At 38.1% G+C, this 24,832-nt stretch overlaps 2 pseudogenes; both read left to right on the forward strand.

The window, feature by feature from the left end:
• The first annotated feature begins 13,463 nt into the window (after positions 1 to 13,463).
• On the forward strand, positions 13,464 to 14,380 carry LOC106825930 (olfactory receptor 4B1-like; annotated as a pseudogene).
• Positions 14,381 to 21,350: 6,970 nt separating this feature from the next.
• LOC139040836 (olfactory receptor 4X2-like) lies at positions 21,351 to 22,260 on the forward strand (annotated as a pseudogene).
• The last annotated feature ends 2,572 nt before the right edge of the window (positions 22,261 to 24,832 follow it).

A 24,832-nucleotide genomic window follows, 5' to 3' on the forward strand; every position in this document is an offset into this window, starting at 1 on the left:
TTCAGAGAGTCCAGATTTTTCTTAATCTCCTCCATTGTGTTCTTCATCTCCAGTATTTTTGATTGGTTCTTCTTTATAGTATCAAGCTCTTTTGTGACAGCTTCTGAACTCGTTGAGTTGTCTATCTGTATTCTCTTTTAACTCATTGAGTATTTTAATAATGGCTATTTTGAAGTCATCGTCATTTAGGTGATAGATTTCATTGTCTTTGGGATTGTTTTCTGGGTACTTGTCATTTTCCTTCTGTTCTGGAGGTTTAATATATTTTTTCATACTGCTTGATGGTGTAGATTTGTGCCTCCACATAGAGACAGAGTTCAGTTACTGTTTCCACTTGTTTCTACTGGTGTGGGGGTATGCAACTGTTTAGACTGCACCAACCAGGAACCCTGTCAGCTGTTGCTGACTGGACCTTCTCATAGTAACAGTGGTCCTGTGGGGTCCCTTGTCAGTGGTGGGGGCAATCACAAGGGTGCCTCAGGCTGCTGGTGCTTGCTATTGCAGACCACCTAGACGTGCTCCCTCCTTAGGGTCTGCAGTGGTGTTATGGGCTTTCCCATTGGCTGGGAGCAGGATCACCTATATTCACAGCTGTGTCACTGTCAGGGCCCACAAGATCTCACTTGTCCACTATAGCTCCCAGCAGAGCTATGGGTATCTTCTGCAGTCTGTGGTTAGCTCACCTAGCTGTGCCGCTTTTGCCCCAGGGCCTTCTAGCCTTGTGATTGCTGGTCAGGGCCTCTCCACTAGTGCTGTGCAGATGCTTTCACTGTGGCTGCTATGGAACCATGGATTTTCCCCCTTCGTGATCGAGCCAGGCTGCTGGAGCTCCACCCAGCCCCTGGCCACTCCCATGGGATCACTGGATGACTCTTGCCCTCTCTGGGACACCGCTGGAGTCTGTAAGTCAGAGGTGGCTGGAGGGCTGCTGCTCTGCCCAGGATCATCCTCTCCTAGAGCTTCCCAGCATTCTGATTGCTGGGCAGGGCCTCTCTACTAAGGGCAAGTAGAGGCTTTCCTACCGCTGGTATGGGACTGTAGAGTTTCCCCCCAAGCCGTGGACCTGGGCCACCAAAGCTCCACCCAGCTCCTGGCCACTCCAACAGGATCTCTGGGGTCCCTTGCTCCCTCTGGGACACAGCCAGAGTCTGTGAGTCAGAGGTGGCTGGCGGGCTGCTGCTGTGCCCAGGATCCTCCTCTCTCAGAGCCTCTCAGTGTTTTGAATGCTGGGAAGGGCATCTCCACTAATGCCTAGTAGAGACTTTCCCTGCTGCTGGTGTGGGACCGAGGAGTTTCCCCCTGTGCCATGGAGCTGGGCCACTAGAGCTCCACCCAGCCCCTGACCACTCCCACAGGATCTCTGTTTGCCCCTTGCCCCCTCTGGGACACAGCTGGAGTCCATGAGTCTGGTGTCATCTGGCGGGCTGATGCGCTGCCTGGGATCCTCCTCTTTGGGAGCCTCTCAGCATTCTGAATGTTCGGCGGGGCCTCTCTGCTAATGGTGAGTAGAGGCTTTCCCTGCCCCTGGTGTGAGACTGTGGAGTTCCCCCCTGGGCTGTGGAGCCTGGCCACTGGAGCTCCACCCAGCCCCAGACCACTCCCATGGGATCTCTGGGTGTCCCTCAAAATTGATGTTTTATTGAAAGACAGCTTGTCAGGGTGTAAAATTCTGGTTTATACTTTCTTAAGTTTCTTGAAAATACTGTTATGCAGTTGTCTTCATTTGTATGCTGTTTTTGGGAACTCAAATGCTATCAGAATTCTCTTGATTTTGTACCTTATTTTATCATTTTGCCTAGAGTTCCTAAGAATTTCTTTCCATAGCTTTAATGTCTAATAGTTTTATTAGAATATGAGTCAGAGATTATTGTTCTGCCTCTATTTTTCCTGGTATCCAGTGGATCTTTACAATGTGTAGATTTAGATATTTAAAAATCTATGGAACATATTTTTGGATTATAGTTTTATATTGGATTCTATTCCCGTATTCTGATTTTATTTTTTGGGGGGCACCAATTACACATATCTTGGGCCTCCTTTGTTTAACTTCCTTTTTTAGCTGTTTCTCTGACCCTTTTTACTTCTTTTAAATCTCATTTTATTTCCTTTGGCTGAGTATGAGACTTACTTTCATGAACTTTATTATATTTTAATTTGAACATTATCCCTTAGATACTTTAATTTTCATTACTGAGATGATTTTTATATTTTTATTTTATTTTTTCTTGAGCTTAATTAACTCATTTCATTCCTTCTTGATTTCTAAAATCCATTTCTGTTACATTTTGCATTTTTAAATCATTTTTTTATCTTCATATCCATAAAAGTTTGAGTATAGTTAATTCAGCTTAGAGTACTATGTTGCAGATTTCTTTAGTTTTGTGGTTGTGTTTTTAATATCGAATTTTCAGTATTTCTACTAGTAGAAGTACTCTGATTCACATTTTCAGATTTTTTCAGCCTAGTTTTGTTTGCATATAGTTTTTTTTTTAAATTCTTCTTCATTCTGTAGATGTGGTTTTGAGTGTGAGAGTGGTATAGCTCCTTCTCTTTTAGTCTCTTTTCCACACAGTGGGCAGGAAGAGGAAGGAAGGAAGCAGAGTACAGAATGAAGACCAAGCTTCTGACTGGGCACACCAATTAAGCATTACCTCTTTAAAAAACTTTCCAAATCCTCTACCAGTTACCTCTGCTTACATATCATTGGCCAGCCCTGGATCATATGGCCATGTCTAGCTGCCAGGGATTCTGGGATAGTGATTATTTTCATCTGGGCAGGAATAGAATGGAGTACAGACAATAAAGGTATTAGCAGCATCTGCCACCAAAGAGAATGAAGAAACATTTTTATCAGAGACTTCTTTGTTTTATAAAAGAAATAGTGGTAATTATTTTCAGTCCTACTGTCTGGATTCTAATTTGGTGCCACTTCTCCTATAAAATTTGACACAAAGACCTACACTTTAAATGAGTGCACAAAATTTAAAAATCTGGAATTCATGAGACTATTGTGTTTCATATTTTTACCAGTCTGCAATTACCAGAAGAAATGGTCAGTGGTATGACCTCATAATGAAGAATCCTTTAAAATTCTAAATTATATTTCCTTCCTGAGTTTTAACAGTACAGTCACCAAATTTTGAATTTATGATGTCTATGAGAATCAGACATTTCTGTTTGCTTTCTTTTCCAGGATAGTTTTTCTTTGATTTTTGTAGAGAGTGTTTCTTGAATCTTTAGAAATAATCTATTTTTTTGAAAGATACATTTTAATATAAATACTATAGATATTTTAGAAATATTTGGAAGCTACCAATAATAAATAAAAAATTCTAAACACCCTGATAATTCAACTCCCAGAGATAAACACTAACACTGTTTATGAGTATATTACTTGTATTTAAATACATTTTCTCTTGTGGACTTCAGCATTTTCATTTATTTGGTCTCATTTTTGTCACAATATTTTTTTTTGAAATATAAATAGGACAACTATAAACCCAACCATTGAGTAACCTTGCATAAATAGATACCTCCTTTCAGACACAGAATCCCAACTGTATGATGAAAATAATAACATTGTATCAGTTAGGATTATGATTCAATTGACAGAAGATGCTATTCTGTGCATTTTAAACAATAATAGAATTTATGATCTCATGTAACTGAAAAAGCCAGAGGTAAGGCAGGCTCCAGGTGAGACTTGATACAGTGGATCGCATGTTACCACTACCCAGTTTTTTTCCTTCTTGACATTCTTCCCTTTGTAATGCTGACTGTATTTCATGTGATGGCCCTCAGAAAGCTTATGATTCCTCTTTGTCACAAAGTGGTTGCTGCAGTTCCAGACCAGACAGACTTGCTGAAAACTAAGCAAATATTTCTCTCTTTTCTGATATGATCTGCCTAAGATAGAGTATGCTTCTTACCTGTGAATCCCTCAAATGCCTCCCTATCTCCCTGACTGGGTTGCTTTCCATTCCTAAACCAATATTGTGGCCAAGAGGTGATTTATGGAGATCTGCTTATGCCAACCTGCTTGTCATCTGCTTAAGGCAAGTTTGGCTGGGATTGGGTAGGTGTGGCTTCTGCAAAGCAAAATCTGGGTAGTTTTGACAGGAATAGAGGAAAATAGATGCTATGGAGGAAACAAAAGTGTTCAATAAGAAAATTTGCCTTTCAAGCTTGCTGTGACTATTAGGGACAATGGCTGCCAAATATCTGGTATAGTGCCTGGCACATAGTAGGTACTCAATAAGTGGCAATTATTGCTATCATCATCATCATTATTATCATCATCATAATGGATGGGGTGTTTCAGGCATATGATTCTAAGTGATGTTGAAGCATAGAATGTTAGAGTGAAAAGGAACATGAAAGATTATCTAGTCTCATTCTGTCATTTTACATCTGTAGAACTTCAGACTGCTGAGGTGAAGGGACTTGCCTAAGTCACCCAGCTGGAAGCCCCTTTCCAAGGACATGACCTCACTTCTTCCTTCAGTCTCATACTCCCGTGGTGACTCAGAAAATGCAGGCAAAAACATTCCTAATATCATGTCTTTAGCTTCTTTCTCTCAGAACATAATTACTAGATGGTTTTAATCTGTCAAATTTCTCCAACGAAATTAATTAAAACGCATTTTGAACCTTTTTGTAACTCACAATTTCTTGGCAAAGTTTCACACTGGAGATAAGAAATTCCACCGGGAATTAAATACTTTGATCACAGTGTGTGGGTCAGTTTATTTTAAATAGCACAATATCTCCAAATTAAAAAATAATCCTTGGTCTTCCAGTGAGTGAGTGTGTTTTCTAAACTGAAAAACAAGATCTAAAACTCACTCATTGGCTGTTTTCGGTAGCTACTTTTCTGTTTCTAAATAATTGATCTAAAGATTGGCCATGAGACTGATTTGCCAAATCCTTCCTTTTGTGATTCATCCACATCACCATACCCTGTTCATTTTCTAATAGATCACAGGACCCAGGAAATTTTGTTGTGTGGAAGCAAGATTGACACTGTTAACTGGCAATAATAATCACAAAATCAAAATCACTAGAAAGGAATCCTAGTATCAGGGAAAGAGTTCCTCGGCAACTTGACCAATAGTTAGCTGTATGACTTTGAGAAGTCAACTAAACTCTGTGGCCCTTATTTGCTCCATCTGTAAACTAATTAGATTGAGCAATGGTCTACAAATTTCCTTTAAGCTCTAAAGTTTCTTCAGTTTCACCTGATGCCTTAGCTGAAATGAAGTGACTTAGCCCACTGGGGGCCTTCAATGCAGAGGAAAGAGCCTGGTGGAAGAGTTTTGTAATGAAGAGAGCCTCTTGTGTTCCTGTGCACACCCCTTCAGTCTCCTCAGTGCAGGTCATCCCTTTGAGTGATGAGCTCTTGCAACAGAGGAATAAATTTTTCCTGAGCCTAAAGAGAATAATTTTCATGTTCAACTCCTTGCTCTAAGACTGGGCATTCCCAAAACAAGATACAGAATGCCATACCCAGAGGATTTCTCAGGTTGACTGAATGTGAGAGGCCACAAAGTGCTGTGTGATCTAGGCTGGGTCACTTTTACTCCCTGAGCCTCAGTTTCTGCTTGTGTAAAATGGAGATGGCAGGAGAGAATGTGTCCTAAAGTTCTTTTTGGCATTCCCATTCTGAGGTTCCATGAAGTACCAGTTGAAAGTCTAGAGTGAATTGTGAGAAGGAGGCCCTTGGGATGTGACATAGAGCTCATAGTAGTAGATCTTACAGGCTCACTATCAATTTATTATTTTGACCTTGTCAGATTTCTCTCATTGGAGCTTCATGTCAGAGGATAAAATTCTACCTAGGTAAGGTCCAGACTATCATTTACCTACCTAGGCTTTTACATGTTATCAATAGTTTACCCTGTAATCCATGATTCTAGGGTGAGAGTTTTATTTGAGTAAGTGCTGGAGGAAAGAGGAGGTAATTTCTTAACAACTAACTCTCTGTGTTGAGCAAAGGGGGAAGGGAAAGTAGAGAGAAAAGTAAATAAATACCAGGAAATCTGAGCTAATAAGACCTGCTATTTATTGAGAACTTCCCATTTGTCAGGCAACTCTGTTAAGTGCCTTGTATATTTTATCTCACCTCTAATTCTTGCAAGGACCATGTCAGATATGAATTGTTACCCTATTCCAAGAAAATAACAAAACCTTTTCACAAAGACGCATACTATGTGGGTAGTAGAGCTAAGAGCTGGGGGAGGGGTGATGCACTCAAAATTAAACTGCTCATCTTCCCCTTTTAAAATGGTCTTTCTTGGTCTCTGTTGTCCAGGGATGGATGTTTCAGCCTCAGCTTTGGGTTCTGAGATTTACACAATGGTGTCTTGTCTATGGATACTTGCTAGCTGGGGGCCTAGGGGGATACTTGCTTCTGAGGGGGACTGAATTTGGGAATAACCAATGTTGCCATATTGATAAAATCTATTGGGAATTTTGAGAGGTAACTTCCTTATAATTTGCAAAGCAGAATTCTTATTATTCCCTGCGATTGTTCTCCCACAGTCATTCATACCTCAGTAAATGGAAACTCAGGTCTGATTGCTGAAGTCTAACATTTTATATATTTAAATTCAGGTATAATTGACATAACATTATGTTAGTTTAGTTGCAAGTGTACAATGTAATGATTTGATATTTGTATATTTTGCAAAATAATCACCACAATAAGTCCAGTTAACATCTGTCACCATACATAGTTACAAAAGTTTTTTTTCTTGTGGTAATATTGTTCGACCTCCACAACAGTGCTGGACTTTCTGTACTTTTGCAGTTCTATCTCATAAGTTGCCTTTTTTCTGTTACATGCAATCAAACCTGCACCTAAAATGATATAAATAATAAATGGGAATAAATATAAATAAATAATAATTTTTCCCATTTGCATGCTACCAATTTTTCCTTAATGAGATTATATTATATTTATTGTCTAAAAAATACATTTACTGAATGAGAGCTAGTGCCCAGGTCTCCTTTCTCCCTGTTCAGTCCTAGTTTTCAACTCTGTTCATACTCCTTTTCATTCTCCATAGTCCAGTCTGGAAAAAATTCCATTTATGTCCTTCCTTCAACTTTCTTCTCTTACTACCTCATTATTGGGTGCAAAAACTTTAAAGAAATCTCACTAAAGTAACTGAAACAGATTTTGAATCTTTCCCTAAGTCGTAGTTTATTTGGCAAAGTTTCACCTAAGATAAAGAAAATTCGATGAGGAAGTCGTTCCCTTGATTATAGTGTGTGGTTGAATTTACTTTAAATGGTTCAAGGACCTAAGCATTTAATCATAACTCTTGGAATTTTGTTGGGTGGGTAGCTTTTCCACATGAAAATCAGAATCTTAAAATCCCTTAGTTGGCTAATTTCTGTGGCATTTGTTTAACTTCATGCTGAATTGGAGGCACTTGAGTGCATTTCAGATCCATCTGATTCAATTCTTGTTCTAAGGTAGAATGAAACCACACCATATTTTCTGACCTAAAGCTAGGTGATATGGCTGGAAATAAGGTGCAAAGTCTCTAAGCAGGCATATGACATTGAGCAAGTCAGTTCTTGTCTTTGAGTCATAAGTATTCATTTGTAAAACCAGCTGTTTGGGTTTAAAGATTTTTTGAGTATTGAATTCAGTTTATATATTTATTTTTATTGTGATAACATTATGCAAAACACAAAATTTGATGAACTTAAAGTCTTTTGCAATTTTGGGATTTTGTGAGATACCATCAGGGAACTACAAAGTGGGGGCACATGATTGGGATGGATGTTCCATTACTTCACACTGAGATCGGTCACATTGGCATATCAAGCTCTCTCTCATTTTATCTGGCCATTGTCTGCAGTCTATAATTATGCTCTGGTCCAGAGTCTAGCAAGTCACCTGATGTAGAGTCTACATGCTCTGATGTTGATTTAGGATTTTACATGCTGGTCACATATTCTGTTCATTTTTGGTGAGGCTGCAATGTGGGGAAAGAGGAAATATTCCTTACTAGCTCAGTGAAAGAGATGGTGGAAAAAGGTGAAGGGTGGGGTAGAAGAGAGAGGAATAAATACAGAAAAGGCAGAGATGACAGAGAAGGAAAAGGTGGTCTTCAAAGAGGAAGGCTGTCAGGTATTCCTTTCCTTAGTGAAGAAGGTTGGAAAAACTGGACCCTACATGATTCCTTTCTTACCTCTGAGTGATCTCTCTGATTGGTCCTAGGCTATTTTTCTTAGTTTCGCTAATGGATCAAAAAAATAATGAGTTCATGCTGATAAAAACATTTCTTTATGTCAGTAAATAAATATACTTTGGACTTCTAACAAAGTATATATTTAGTTTTAACCCTTCACTTTTCTGTTATATACCTATAAGTTGTATAGGGTAGCAGGTAAAAAGAATAGGATCTGTGGTTATGCTGCTTGGATTGAAATCTTGGCTCCACTGCTATGTAACCTTAGGCTAGTTAATTCACTTATCTGTGCTTCTATTTCTTCATACATAAAAAAAGGATGATAATAATAATGCCCTCATCACAGGTTTTTTTTTTTCTGAGAATTGAGTAAATTAAAGTACATAGAACACATAAAGTGTGTGGCACATGGTATTATTTAAGTACTAGCTGTTATTATCAACCAAAATGCAATTAATAATAAAGAGTTGAGGAAAATATTGAACAGATAATTAGGAATGCTAGGATAGTGTATCTTTCAGTAGAAGATACAGACACAGAATTACAATTATAAAGAATATATCAATTGCTGTAAAATTAGTAGCATCAAAGTATCTTCCAGGTCACACTTGCCTGTAGGTCTCCTTCTACTCCATAGCTATTTCTCATCAGCTGCAACCCTAATCTCTGTCCAAATCTTTTCCTTGGGCTTCTGAGTGAGGATGTGATAAAAGGTGATTCTTGAATCTCACAATCTTATCTTTTAATCATTCCGTTACTTGGTTTTCCAAGGTGCTGAGATTGTTCCAGATATTCCTAGTTATTCTGAGTTTCTGGTATCCACAACATTGCTACAGGAAAGGGCACCACACTGATGAATTTAGCAATTTTTCTTGTGTTAGGTCATGGGTATTAATGTAATTTCTCTGCTGCACTCATATTCCTGGAAACTTTAGCTCTTGGGTAGGCAGTTTCTTTCTATTTTCATGAATGACTGATCCCTTTTTCTTCTACACATTGCCATTCCTCTTCTTCTTGTCCCATAGCACATATTCTTCCCAAGAAATTAAATTGCTATCTTATTTGTGTAGACAGACAGTCCTACCACCACTTAGATGGATATTTAGGTTGTTATAGTTTTTATTTTCCTCTTATAAACCCATTGAGGGAACCACCATTTGTGTATTTGAATAAACTTAATACATGTATCTTTTCCTTGTATGAATGCTTGACTAATTCAGAATCAAGGCATAAGAATAAGGTATTTAGGTTGGGAAAAAATATCACCTTTGTTACTGGAAAAGATTATAATGTAGATTGAGGTTTATAATCTGGTGCAAGTGGCCTTCCTAAAACTGAATTCCACGATTAGGCAAAGGTACCCACCCAGTCATGACAGCATTGGACCTAACCTACAGAGTACCTTGGTCCATATCTCATAGAGACATAGGTCGCCCCTGGGGCAGTATAGAAAGTGTGCTCACTGCAACATCTCACTCCAAGAAAAAGAGGAGAGAAGAAAGGCCCATTTTTGCATTCCTAATCTCTCCTTCCAAATTTGCTCTACTTCCCTTGTGGCGGAGTGGGGCTAAGAGTTATGTTGTTCTTGCTTCCTCCACATCAGGAGGAGGGAAGGAGACATGAGGAGTGGGGAAGTAATGCTCTCTTAGCCTCTAAAGTGATAGTGTGCTGGTAAATGTTTAATCACTGGCTCTCCTAAATAAAAAGCCCCAATTTGTAGCATTTGCACATTGGAAATCAGCAATGCTGCTGTGGCTGGGTGGGTACCTTTGCCTAATTCTGGAATTCAGTTTTAGGAAGGCCACTTGTACCAGATTATAAACCTCAATCGACGTTATAATCAAGGCTGATTTCAAACTACCAATGTGACATCACTAAACATAGACTTGAGAATAATGTATTCAACAGGTTCTCCTAAGCCAATGTGAGCTGGCTCCAGCATGGCACTACCTCCAACACTTCTGTAATTAACCAGTGTCTCCTTGGAATATTTATTTGAGGCAGAAGAGTGTATATATTTGATACAGTTTTGTCAATATTTGTCAGTTTTCTCTCCAGAATAGTTATACTGATCTTGACTCCTGCAACTGAGTGTTAGACTGTTTGTATTCTCACCTTTACCAGCTCTCCAAGTACCAATCTTTTACTTATAGTTAAAAATAGTTTTTTTATGTTTTGTGAGCACTTATTTGATTATTAGTGAGACAAAGTCCTTTCATATGTATATTGATATTTTTACTTATTATTTTGTGAGTTGTCTGTTTTTGTATTCTTTGTCCATTTTCTATTCGGATACATATATATTTATGTTCGATTTAGAAGACCATTTTTATGTCAAGTTTAAGCCTGTTCATATATATTTTAAGCCTTTTTACCATTGCTTCATTTGTAGAACAACTTTGTTTATGCTTTTTTGTTGCTCAGAAGTTAGTTTTTTTGTATAGTGTAATTCTAACATTTCTGCAAGACTTTCAAATGCCTTTCTAACCCCAAATTATGATTTTATTCACTAGTTTCTTTAACATTTTAAATTTTTACTTCTAGATCTTTAATTAACCATTTATTTTGATGTAAGTAATAAGTTGGACATAAAGTTTAATTGGTTCCAAGTGGTGAACCAATTGTCTTAACGTCATCTTTTGAATAAGCTACCTTATTTCTACTTTTATATCATAAGTTGCTATGTGGAATTATGTCAGCTTCTAAGATTTATGTAATTATCTATTCCTGAACTGGTATCAAAGTGCTTTAACTATAACCACTTAAAAACCTATATCTGAAGGACAATTTTGCAGAACTTTTCTTTGAAATTTTTAAATTTTTAAAGAATATTTATTTAGTATGTTTATATGTATTTTACAATATTTTCTTGAAGTTGAACTTCAGAATAGATACGTCAAATTATAAAGAAAAATTCCATCAGATTTTGATTGAGGATGCACTAAATTTGAAGATAAAGTTAGGGAGAGATGAAATCTTTTTTATGTAGCATATTACTACTTAAAAATATTATTCTGTAAGTTTTTTTGGTGGATGTAAGAATGTATTTCCATTTATATATTCTTTCCTTTTCTCCTGTAGAGTTTTATGGTTTGTATCTGTATATTTATTTGTACAGTATACTTATCTGTAGAAATATTTCACATTTTATTATTTAAAAGAATTAATTTTTCTCTGTTTATGTGTGTAGTGAGAAAGATTGGCCGTGAGTTAACATCTGTGGCAATGTTCCTGTATTTTGTTTGTGGGATGCTGCCACAGTATGGATTGATGAGCAGGTGTAGGTCTGTGCCTGGGATCTGAAACTACAAACCCTGGGGCCCTGAAGCAGAGTGTGCAGACTTAATTACTATGCAACCAGGCAAGCCCTAATATGTCGCATTTCAAACTTTTTATTTAAAAATATTTATTGGTTATTATAAATGCAATATTTGTTTGGTGGTGTTTTCTTTTTTTTGAGGAATATTAACCCTGAGCTAACTAATACAAATCCTCCTCTTTTTGCTGGGGAAGACTGGCCCTGAGCTAACATTCATGCCCATCTTCCTCCACTTTGTACATGGGATGCCTACCTCAACATGGCTTTTGCCAAGCGATGGCATGTCCACACTCGGGAACCGAACTGGCAAACCACAGGCCACCGAGAAGTGGAACAGGTGAACTTAGCTGTTGTGCCACCGGGCCGGCCCCTCAGTTGTGTTTTCTAACTAGTAATTGTATTTTGAACTTATAGTTTTTAGTGATTTTCAGTTCCACTTTTGCTTTTCCCTAAGTTTACATCTTAAGGAATTTCGCTTACAAGAAACAGAAACCTATTCAAGCTAGGTTAGGCAAAAAGGAGCATTTACATGAGCAATAAGGGGCTTTCTCCGGTGCCCAAGTACACAAAGGACTGATTAGGGATTATAAAGTGAAAGATAAAAGATACTCTGTGGATCTGACATGCTATGACCTCTTTATCTACAATTTTCTTGTTCCAGAATATCAGTTTCTTAATTTTAAACACTCACTGACTTCATTTGCTTTCAAATTTCTGCATCTGTCCCTACCTGAGGAAGTCTGATACACACTGCTTTGTTTCCATCTATCTGCATCACTGACTTTTGGTTTTTCTGCTAATTTTGGCCCTTACAGTTCACATGTACTTTTACTTCTTCAAAATTATGTTTCTTGAAAATTTCAGTGTGACATTAGAGACAGAGGGAAAAGTAATGAGGATAAAATGTATAGTAGAGGGTAAAAATGTTCATACTTTTTCTTTATTGTTTCTCTTGGAATATGTGTGATGAAAAAATTCCTGATTGGCACCTTAATATAGAGAATATTGTTTTGAATCACATGACATTCTTAACTTGAGTGTGTATTGTGATCTGTATTTCTTCTGTATAGTTGGGAGTTGTGTATATATGTATAAGAGGTGCTCAGTGAGTATCTGTTCCAGAGGAGTAACATATAGAGGGATCCTCACTCTTCTTATACTTTGCTGCTGAGTACCAACTTGAAAGGCAGCCAAGCAGGATTACTAGCCGTACCAGTGTTCTAGAGGACAAGCTCTCTGAGTTCAGGATTTCTCAGTAGTTTCAGCAGTGGGGGAGGAGGTATAAATATAATAGTGAAATGATGGAGACAAACTAGTAAGTTGAATTCTCTTGAAATGTTCGCACATTTGTTATATAAACATAGTTATTGAAGCTGCAAGGCAAGTGAAGGAAACTGACATAAGTTAAGTGCTGGTATAACTAAGTGAACAAACAGTACAGAGGACCTTTTGGAAAGAGAAGAATTATTGGTAAGAAGATGATTCACTGATTCAGAGATGAAAGAAAGAAGGAATTTAGGAGCGGGAGTGTGTCATGGGGATTCCCCAATAATATAGAACATTGAAAACACAATGAAGATAATAAAAATATGTGCTATGAACTTCATTGGCCCCCAAATTCAGAATATCCATTGCAGAATCAGAAGGAACCCTGGACTGAAGTGAGAAAGCTCAGTTCTGAGTCCGAGAATTCACTACTTTCTGTGGGATCCTGGATAAATAACCGTTTCTCTGAACCTTCATTTTCTAATATGAAACTTTTGTTAGATTTATAATATTTAATGCTGAGTGAGTACATATTGGATAAATGAATGAATTCATGATAAGTTTGTATGCAAAGTGGTTTACACTGTCTAATGTGATATAAGTGAGGCAAATTGGTTGCAATCAGTGTTTGCTTTATTGCAAGTCTCTCCATAGTTCACATCCAGCATATCTGAATGGATTTCCTGGACATTGCAAATAACATGACTGAGTTAATTATAGCTGGTCTTTTCAAGGATCCAGAGGTTCAGAGAAAGTGCTTTGTGGTGTTTCTCCTGTGTACTTGGCCATGGTGTTGGGTAATGGCCTCATTGTTGTGACAGTCAGTGTCAGTAAGAGTCTGAATCCCCCCATGTATTACTTCCTTAGGTACCTGTCCCAGAGGAGATCAATTACTCATCTACTATTGTTCTGAAATTCATCACAGACCTACTTGCCAAGAGCAAAACCATCTTCCTTGAGGGCTGTCTGGCTCAGATATTCTTCTTCCACTTCCCTGGTGTTACTGAGATCTTCCTTCTCACGGTGATGGCCTATGACCGCTATGTGGCCATGTGCAAACCCCTTCACTAAACAACCATTATGAGGAGGCCTATGTGTCACCATCTGGTGGTTGGTTCCTGGCTTGGGGGATTTTTTAATTCCATGGTTCAGATCATTGCTACTTTCCAATTATCCTTTTGTGGCCCCAATGTGATTTACCACTACTTCTGTGACCTCCTTCCTTTATTCAAGATTTGTTGCACTGACACCTCTTGGAGTGGGTTATTGTGCTGGCCAACAGTGGATTATTCTCTATCTTCTCCCTCCTCCTCTAGGGGTCTTCCTATATCGTCATCCTGGTCAACTTGAGGAGCCATTCTGCAGAGGGGAGGCGCAAAGCCCTCTCCACCTGTGCCTCTCACATCACCGTGGTCATCTTGTTCTTTGGACCTGCCATCTTCCTCTACATGCAGCCCCCCGCACCTTCCCTAAGGCCAAACTGGTGGTTGTGTTCTATACAGTCATCACCCCTATGCCGAACCTCATCATCTATAGGCTCAGAAATGCAGAGGTGAAAATGGCCATGAAGAGTTTGTGGGCAAGAAAGTGAATTCAAGGGTGTGATAAAAATGAAAACTTGAAAAAATTAGCATGAACAGTGACCAGTTAAGCTTTCTGATTTTAGTCAGCTGTGAGGAAGATAGTAAATGTTAACCTATTCATATTTTTATCCTATTTTATTTTATTTTTTATACCACTGGCCTAGGATGATGCGTATTAATGTTTCTATTTCTTTACATACCACAAGGATATCTCAAACTCCCCTAGTACTTTGTTGCTGCAATCCTTAAACCCTAATTCCCCACAGAACTTGTGTTTATAAATGATTTTCTATCTGACTTCTACCTTTTGTATCAACTTTCATTCTATTTTCACCATCATGAAAATAATAAAATATAAAATTATTTATCTTCTTTAGATATTTGTCATTCCTTAATTTCTGTAAAGTTCATTTTATAAATAAGGATTTGGGTACCAATAAGAAATTTACTGAATGGCTGAAGACACATCTTTGCAAAGTAGTCCCTGAACTTTTCCTGGGAATCCAAGAAAGCTTGACTTTCCACTGTCAGAGAGGGAATAAAATTCATCCCTTTATCAGCCTGGATGGCCTCCAACTTCCCATGCAATTCCAGAGGGGCTTGGCTCCTTCTCTGTTCTAAACATTCACCATATCAGTCTGTTCAAACTGAGATTCCTTAAAAAGTCTAACAGTCATGTTCTCTTCATAAAACCTTTGCCAATTTACCTGAGTTAGAAAAACCCACTTCCTCTGAAAACTGACTGTCCCTTGCTCATCTGGACTATTTCTTACGGCATTTAGTGCTTTATACTTTATATTATTTATATTTATGGATGTATGTACCTTGAAACCTACTTGATGGAAGATATTTACCTTTCTGTTCTACTTCACTGCTTAGCATAATTTTATGAACAAACTATGTTCTCAGAAAATTTTAGTTGAATAAATGAACAGAAAATTAAATAAACTAGTGGATAATAGAATATAAAAAAGCCATATTGTCTGTGGTGTCCATGTCCTTACATGATGGTGCGAAGGATAAAGAAGGTCCTATGGCTTCAACATCCCATTCTAGGCTTCAATTTCTAGATTGTACATTATGATTATTTTCTTTGCATGGAAATTATGAGATTTTCACTTTGCATTATAAAATCACTCCAATTAACAAACAATCCACATTCAATATCTTAATGTTGATAAATCTGCCATCATCAGAGAAGAAAACACATTAATAAGTCTGAGCAATGATGACAAAAGAAACATTGCTTAAAGACACAATTTGGATGAGATTAAGATACAAGTGCCACTTGTTACCATTCTCTATGGAGGATCTGAAATTGTATTCACTCCCAACATATATGTATTTTTAAGTAATTTCATTGGGTTTATAATGGTATGTAACATTGTGTAATTTAGGGGTATACATTATTTTTTATCAATTCCTGAATATACTTCATCATGCTCACCCCCAGTAATCTAATTTTTATTCATCACCATAAATATGTGCCCCTTTGTCCCTTTTGCCAATCTCACAGCCTCCTTCCCCTCTGGTAACCACTAATCTGTTCTGTTTATCCATGTATTTGTTATCTTCCACATATGAGTGAAATCATGCAGTATTGGTCTTTCTCTGTCTGGCTTATTTTGCTTAGTGTCGTACCCTCAAAGTCCATCCATGTTGTTGCAAATGTGACAATGTTATCTTTTTATGGCTGAGTAGTATTCCACTGTATATATATACCACATCTTCTTTATCCATTCATCTGTAGAAGGGCACTTGGGTTGATTCCACAAATTGGCTATTATGAAAAAAGCTGCAATGAACATAGGGGTGGATAAGTCTCTTTAGATCATTGATTTCAAGTTCTTTGGGTAAATACCACTAGTGAGATAGCTGGATGGCATGGTATTACTATTTTTAACTCTTTGAGAACTCTCCATACTCTTTTGCATAGTGGCTGCACCAGTTTGCACTCCCACCACCAGTGTATGAGGGTTCCATTTTCTCCATGTCCTCTCCAACATTTGTTGTTTTTTTTCTTGGTAATTATAGCCCCTCTGTTCAGTGTAAGGTGATAGCTCATTGTAGTTTTGATTTGCATTTCCCTAATAATTAGTGATGTTGAGCATCATTTCATGTGTCTGTTGGCTGTCTTCCTTGGAAAAATCTCAGTTCATATCCTTTGCCCATTTTTTGATCAGGTGGTGTTGAGTTGTATGAGTTTTTTATATATTTTGAAAATCAACCCCTTGTCTGATAAATGCACACCCAATATATTTTTTGTTTCTCATATGCCACTTTGATCCATGTAAGATCTGAGGAGGCAATGCCATGTTTGATTTTAGATTAGCACCTTACCCTCATGGCATCAATCATAGCCCTTTCATAGCTGTCCCTATTTTCGACAATGTTGAAAATTGAGCTGCATTCTGTCTCTTTGGTGATCCGTAATGCAACATGCACAGACAGCAGGGAAGGATGACCCAGACTGGAATCACCACTCTATCAACTTCTACCTGTGCTACCTTGGCTTCATTCACTTTTCCTCTTGGGGTTAGCAGGTTGTGGTATAAGGAAAGATTGTGGTATCTAGAGACATCAATTCATGTTTTTCTTTGTCTTTCCCTATTAATGTGATCTTGTGGGAGTCCCTGGAAGGCTTTCTAATTCACTTGGTGTCTGCACCCCATTAATATGTTTATAATATCTGAAATTCCACAGTAGGAGCTTTATTTCATGGGAGTATGGCACTGATAGAATGAAAATATCTCTGGGAGTTGAAATACAATAAAGTTATTATTAACCATTTATGTCTTAATCTGAACAATTTTACAAGACACTTCCCCTTCTATACAGTCATTATCTGGGTGGTGAGGTATGGCTTAAGCTACATCCAGCCTGTTGTCTGTTTTTGTATGTCCTGCCAGCTAAAAATGGGTTTAGCATTTTTAAATGTTTGAAGAAAAACAAGGTAGAATAATATTTTGTAAGACCTAAAAGTTATATGAAATTCAAATGTTAGTGTCCATAAATAAGGTTTTATTGGACTACAATCATGACTATTATTTTACTTTTTATCTCTGGCAGTTCTTGTGGTACAGAGGCATAACTGAATAGTTATGACGGAGACTGTGTAGTCTGCTAAGCCTAAAATATTTACTATGTAACCCTTTACAGAAAAAGTTTACCAACTCCTGGCTTAAGTTGTAACAAAATTATTGCTTACTAAAGAAATTTGGAGGTCCGTGTTTCCAGGGTTGTTTTGTGAATTCTGTGATGCCAGAGCACCTGGTCGGTGCCTCTTCAATTTTCTTGGCTGTCCCCTCATGGCTGAAAGATGGCTGGAGCACCCCCAGGTGTTATATGCTCACATGAGGGGAGAGAGGGGCTCTAATTTTATTTTCCCAGAAATTCCCCAGAGCAATTTTAATTTTTATTTTTATTGATCAGAACTAGGTCACATCTATGCCTAGATGTAAAAGAAACTGGGATAGGGGTTATATATATCTATATATCTATATATCTAATCTATCTATCTATCTATCTATCTATCTATCTATCTATCTATCTATATTCCTGCAAAGGGGAATGGGATTATATTATCAGTTTAGACTAGGCACTGCATTTCCCCTGGTCTGGGCACATTGGTGCTTGAACAAATTCAGGGTTCTGTTTTTATGGAAAGAATATCTGCCACAGGGAGTTTTGGTAAGTGGGATATCTTGGAGGGTAGTGTGTAGGGGCATAGTGAGGTGGCTACAGGATTTTTATCTGGTGCTAGAGTGACAGACTGAAACCTAGTTCAACTACTTAGTGACTGTACAACCTCAGGCAAGTGACTGAAATTCTGTGATTCAGTGTCTTTGGCATGGAAGTTTGGACTCAGTTTTCCTGTGAGTGCACCCTGCTTTAATTTTCCACTGGAGGGTAAAGGGGGATCTGGGATACAAGTGATCTTATGGAATTTAAAAAAACTTTTATTACAGAAAATTATATACATTATATATTTACAGATGTGGTCAAAGTAGGATAATGAACTCATGTGTACCCAACATCCAGTTTCAATAATTAGCAATTCAGGACAAATTTTGTTTCATCCCACTAGGGCATCTCAAGAATAGCACTATTCACATTTTGGGTCAGACAATTCTTTGTTGTTGGGAGGTTTCCTGTGCATTGTAGGATGTGTCCTAGCATCCCTGGGCTCTCCCCATTAGATGCCAGTAGCACCTCTTCTCCTCCCAGGTTATGACAATGAAAAATGCCTCTAGATATTGCCAAATGTCCTCTACAGGGCAAAATCACCCCCAGCTGAGAAACACTGCTCTATACTCTCTTTCATACCAAAGGCAAGGAGAAGTACTGTTTCAGTTTTCTGACATTTGTGGCCCACATTCCTTAGACCCATCCTTTGAAATGGTGTAATTTCATGTAAAGTCATATTTTTGAGTTCATGATAAGCAGGAGCTATATCGAATTGACCTCTGAACAGCACAGAGCCCCATACAGTGTACATGTCCCTGGGTGAATTTAAGTTTTTCACATGTTCTATTGATTTCTGATGTTACCTACAAGGAAGTTTGAGATTTTAGTATGAAGGTTCTACATCCCATGAGGTAGTCATCCTGAATAGGAAGGGAAAGGTATGGCTGTCTGTGAACCAATCTTCTCAATTGATCATCACACCTTCCCCCCTGTTATCTCTCATGTAGAGTGAACTCAAGGCTGGGCTGCCAGAATTTTATCTCTCGGTGGAATATTTGGGAAGCAAGTCCAATTTGCTCTTGTTTTAAATCAGGTGTAATAGACTCAGTGGCTTAGTCTCAGCATTCCCTAGCCTGAGGCTGCAGGGGGTGCAGATCTTCCATCTGGTGATTCCTGAGATGTATGAAGGTTGATTGGTAGCTGGGCCTTAATGCTAACTGGGAAACCTGCATGAACTGAGGGCTATTCTCCTGGCATTATTTGCATCTCTGTGGTCAGAAGAGAAAAAGGAACTGTGATAACAGCAAAGCCACAGAAACCTTGGGTGAGTTCTGTTTTGTGAGCATGTGCTTATTTTTTATAATGATTACAATCCAATTTGAAAGCAAAGGGAATGTTGCCTTGGAGCACATGGCATTTTACAAATCATTCTCTCATCGGTCTGGTCTGCCTGAGACAAGCACAGTGCTAGGTATAGATTCAGGGATGGAGAAGGTATGGTCTCAGTCCTTGGGGACCTTTGTACTTGAAATATTTACTGAACATCTACAATGTACCAAATACTGTGCTAAGAAGTCTATGGCAGATGTATATCCACTCTTCATTTGTTCTATTTATGATCATTGAATGCTATTTTGTGGAGGCACTTCAGTAAGATCTGGAGATGAAGGGGTAGCAAGATATAATCTCTACTCTCATGAAGTTCATGATTTAGTGTGGCAGATGGTCACATAACACAGTTAAAATTCAGTATGAAAAGTGCTGTGATTACAAAATATCCTGAAAGAAGAGGGCCATGGACTGTAAGAGTCTGTGGATTGTGGAGATGTATTTCCTGCCTCTGGGATGACTCCAATGTTTCACAGAGTATGGGAACTTATGTGCTCCTGGGATGGGCTGGGAGTGGGATATATCGCATCTACCTGTGATGTCGGTATTATCTCTATGCTACAGTTTGGCCCTTGACTCTGAGAAGCAAAAGAACTGTCTAGATATCACATAGATGCTACCTGAAGAAACCTGGATATAAACCCAGGAGTCTAGACTGCTAAGAGTGCTTTCCTCAATGAATGGCTTCTTGGTAAAATCCCCCAGCTGTTCTGAGAATTTAGGATTTGTCTCTGCCCTCCATTTGTCTCTGTAATTGTAAATCTTATCAGTGATTTCCTTCTGCCTCATGGTAGTCCTTAATCTCCTGAGCCTGTCCCCAAACCCTGAAGGAAAGAAGCTTTGTGGCATGAGTGGATGCCATGCGCCTCTTAGTCTCAGGTGCCCTGGAGTCTCACTGTACAAAGGCTGGGTTGATACACAAAGACTTCAGTCACCTTGGACAAAGTCCAGCATGGACGGGACTGTCTGCAAATCAGTCAGTGCACATTCTTGGTGATTCCCTGAGGTGTTGTAAGGCTGGAACACATAGAAGCTTGTGTCATAGCAAGAGTGGGCACTCTAGGTGGAGGGGTGGTTTATATTTCTGTAGCTACTGGAGGCATATGATTGGAGCAAATGAAGGTATCAGTAAGGAGAAAAATTGTGCATGAGTTGAGCTGATCCTTAGAAAGGGACAAGATCATCCAGTGACCTGGTGTGGAAGGAGAAAATTAGGAGGAGAAAGTAGAAATAAGACGGAGTACTGAGTGTCAAGGGACATCTCTTCTGAAGACAGTTAAGGGAAGTGGAGTGGTGAGAGTACCATTCTGCAAACCAAGGATGGAAAGAGCAAATGAAGTGGGATGAAAGGGAGATGCAGAAAAAAGGCAAAAGCATTCAACAGCAGCAGAGAGACATCTAACATGGAGACAGCAATGCTATCTTTGTGCCCCATGTCATCCAATAAGGCATTCATTTCCTAATAGATTTCCTCTCCTCTGCTCTATTTCTACTAGTCCAATCTCTACTGAAAAATGATTTTCCTTGCAGTTGACTAACATTCTTGATGATTCCCCATTGTCTGTAGGATAAACCCTAGAGTCCATAACAGTCCTTCATGAACTGGTACCAGACTCTATCTCCAGCTTTATCTTTGTGATTCTCTGGTTTACTCCAGCCACACATAGATGAATTTTTATAGCTTTGTGTACTAGTCTGCCTTTTTGGAATGTTCTTCCCTTCTTGTACTTGTAACTAACTCCCACACATTTTTCAATTTCCAGTTCATAAGCTGTTAAGATATGCAAGGGATTATTACATAATTCAACCAGTTAATGAAGGAGTCTTTTATTTTGTATCATTTCAGATCACCTCACCCAATTATTGCCTCCTGGTGGTGACCTCATGGCTAACATACACAACATGACTGAATTCATTTTTCTGGGATTTTCTCCCAATCAAGATGTGCAGAAAGTTTGCTTTGTGCTGTTTCTGGTCTTGTACACAGCAATTGTGCTGGGGAATCTCCTCATTGTGCTCACTGTCATGACCAGCAGAAGTCTTGGTCCCCCTTGTACTTCTTCCTCTGCTAACTGTCCTTTATGGAGATTTGCTACTCCCCTGCTGCAGCCCCCAAGCTCATCTCAGATTTGCTGGCTGAAAGGAAAGCCATATCTCTGTGGGGCTGCATGACACAGATTTTCTTCATTCACATCTTTGGTGGCACTGAGATGTTCCTGTTCACTTGATGGCTTATGACCACTACGTGGCCATCTGTAAGCCCCCGAACTATACCACCATGATGAACCAGCAGGTGTGTGCTGTCCTGGTGGGAGCAGCATGGGTGGGGGGGCTTTGTGCATTCCTTTGCCCAAATCCTTCTCATCTTCCACTTGCCCTCCTGTGGCCCCAACGTGATCAATCACTATTTCTGTGACCTGCTTCCCCTGCTCAAACTTGCCTGCTCTGACACCTTCCTCATTGGTCTTCTGATCATTGCCAATGGGGGAACTTTGTCTGCTATCAGTTTTGTGGTCCTCTTAACCTCCTATGTGGTCATCTTGGTCCATCTGAGGACTCAAAATTCTGAGGGGCAACGCAAGGCCCTCTCCACTGGAGGGTCCCAAATCATTGTGGTTTCCTAGTTCTTTGGGCCCTGCATCTTCATCTATCTGAGGCCTTCTACCACTCTGTCTGTGGACAAGATGGTGGCCGTGTGCTATACAGTGATCACTCCAATCCTCAACCCTGTCATCTACTCCCTGAGAAATGCAGAGACGAAGAAGGTGATAAAGAGGCTGTGATTAGGACAATGGAATTAGATGAGAAATAGAGGCCACATCCTGGTATTGATCATCTGGTTTAGAATGATGCTGAGTCCAAACTGATAGGGCAGAATGGGATGAAGAAAAGTTCACGTTACTTCTTAGTTCTAAAGTTATTGTAACTTATTCCCATCTTCACCAAATTCATTCTAATCACTTGTAAAATAATTCCTCTTATGGATGTAGTATAACTTAATTATACATATAACCATTTTCTGTTAGATGTTTAGATCATTTCTAATTTTTTACTACTATCAGTAATTCTGTGATAAGTATTCTTGAATAGAAATCTTTATACATCCTATTTTCTTTTAGACTCACTTGGTGTGGTAAATTTACTATTTTAAAAGCCATAATGATTTTATGCATAGTATTAGATTGGTTCTTATAAAAGTTGTAATAATTCACCTTCCTTCTGAAAGTGCTCTTGACAGAATTGAACGTTGTCATTAAAATTTTGATGAGAAATGAGATTTTACATAGTCTTAGAGTATTTCCCCACAAGATGCTTATTAATTGTGAAAGGGAAAATGTAACTCTACAATGGAGAAACATGGAAGACACTTCCTTAAACAATTACTCAAAGTCAACATCAACAATATTGAGACTGGAGAGGCACACAATATCATTACTCTGGTATTCTTACTGAAAATACGTAACCTGAATCTAATAATGACAAAATATCAGGCAAACCCCAATTGAATGGTGATTATGTCATCAAATTTCAAACATTTTAATAAAAAATTCTATCTAGCTGTCTATCCGTTTATTAATTGAGAGAATGAATAATAAAGAAAATGTGGTAAAATATTAATGTTTGGGCAAATTGGTTTAAGGGTATACAAGAATTCTTTGTGTTATTATTATTACAACTGCTTTGTAAGTCAGAAATTATTTTAAAATATAAAGTTAAAATATTTTCAAATTACATAGATATCTTGTTTAATTTGTATTTTTTGTTTCTTTTTTGTTAGCGAGAGGGGTTGCTTTAATGTTTAATTAGCTTTGAGGGGCCGCTCGGTGGCGTAGCGGTTAAGTGCATACCTTCCGCTTTGGCGGCCCGTGGTTCGCGGGTTTGGATCACGGATGTGGACATGGCACTGAGTGACAAACCATGCTGTGGTAGGCATCCCACATATAAAGTAGAGGAAGATGGGCATGGATGTTAGCTCAGGGCCAGTCTTCCTCAGCAGAAAGAGGACGATTGGCAGCAGATGTTAGCTCAGGGCTAATATTCCTTGAAAAAAAAAATTAGCTTTGAGTCATATGCAAAGTTTTCCATTTTTAAGACTTTATATTTATACATAGTAAAATCTATCAATTTTTTTCTTTAGATTCTTCAAGGTATCTGTGTTCAGATTATTTTGCATGATTAGTTAAATTTATATTTTCTTTTAAAAATACTTAAAATGTTTAATTTAATTCTGTGCAATGGTAATATACCCATAAGGTTTTAAAAAATCCACACAATAAGGGGTTGACACTTATTTCGCTCAGTCTGTTTCAGCGGCCCAGGGTTTCGCAGGTTTGAATTGTGGGCGTGGACATGGCACCCCTCATCAAGTCATGCTGAGGGGCATCCCACATGACACAACTAGAAGGACCCGCAACTAAAAATATACATCTATGTACCAGGGGGCTTTGAGGAGAAATAGGAAAAATAAAATCTTTAAAAAAAATCAACAAAATTAAAAGGCACACAAGTACAAACTTTCATTCCATTTCTTTCCCCATACAGAAGTTTCCCCTTTCCCATGTCCACACTAGATAAGCACTTTTCTGTTTCTTGTACTTCTTTTGGAGTTTCTTTAATGAAACACAAGTATAATATGTATGATAAGTGATATAATATGATAAAAGAAATGATAAATGGTATGATAAATAGATAATGGTCATTTATAGCTACTTTTTGTATGAAAAATAACATAGTATGTAAACAGACCTGAAATTTGCTTTATTTACTTAACGTATCTTGAAGATTTTTGTATATTAGTTTAAAGAAAACTTCCTTCTTCTTTTCTTACAGTTTGGCAGCATTCATGGAATGGATGTACCATTATTTACTTAACTAGTCATCTATTGATAGATATTTGGATTGTTTCCAAATAATGTTGCAGTGAATAACTTTGATTTAAATATATGCATCTAAACTAGGGTATATCTCCAGAAATGAAACTGCTGGATTATATGTATTCATTTTCATGTGATAGATATTACCAAACTACCATTCTTCACAGTCGTATCTATTTGTATTCTCACCTACAATTCTGTCTTTCCTATAAAACAATTTTTAAAATTTTGGATTTTGCTAATCTGATAGTTGAAAAAATAGGAGGTCAAATAATTTTAATTTACATTTCTCTTATTTTGAATGAAGCTGAACATCTTTTCATACACTTAAAGTCCACTTGTATTTTCTGTAAACTGCTCATATCCTTTTCCCATATTTCGATTATGGTTCTTTTTATTATGTTACAAGAACTAGTTATAAATATATATATATATTTTTTTCTTATCTGATACAAACTGTGGGCTTTCCCTCTGGTTTGCAATTTACTTTTTGACCTTATTGTTTCTTTC

The sequence above is a fragment of the Equus asinus genome, chromosome 17 (genome assembly GCF_041296235.1).
Source record: "Equus asinus isolate D_3611 breed Donkey chromosome 17, EquAss-T2T_v2, whole genome shotgun sequence".
NCBI lineage: Eukaryota > Metazoa > Chordata > Mammalia > Perissodactyla > Equidae > Equus > Equus asinus.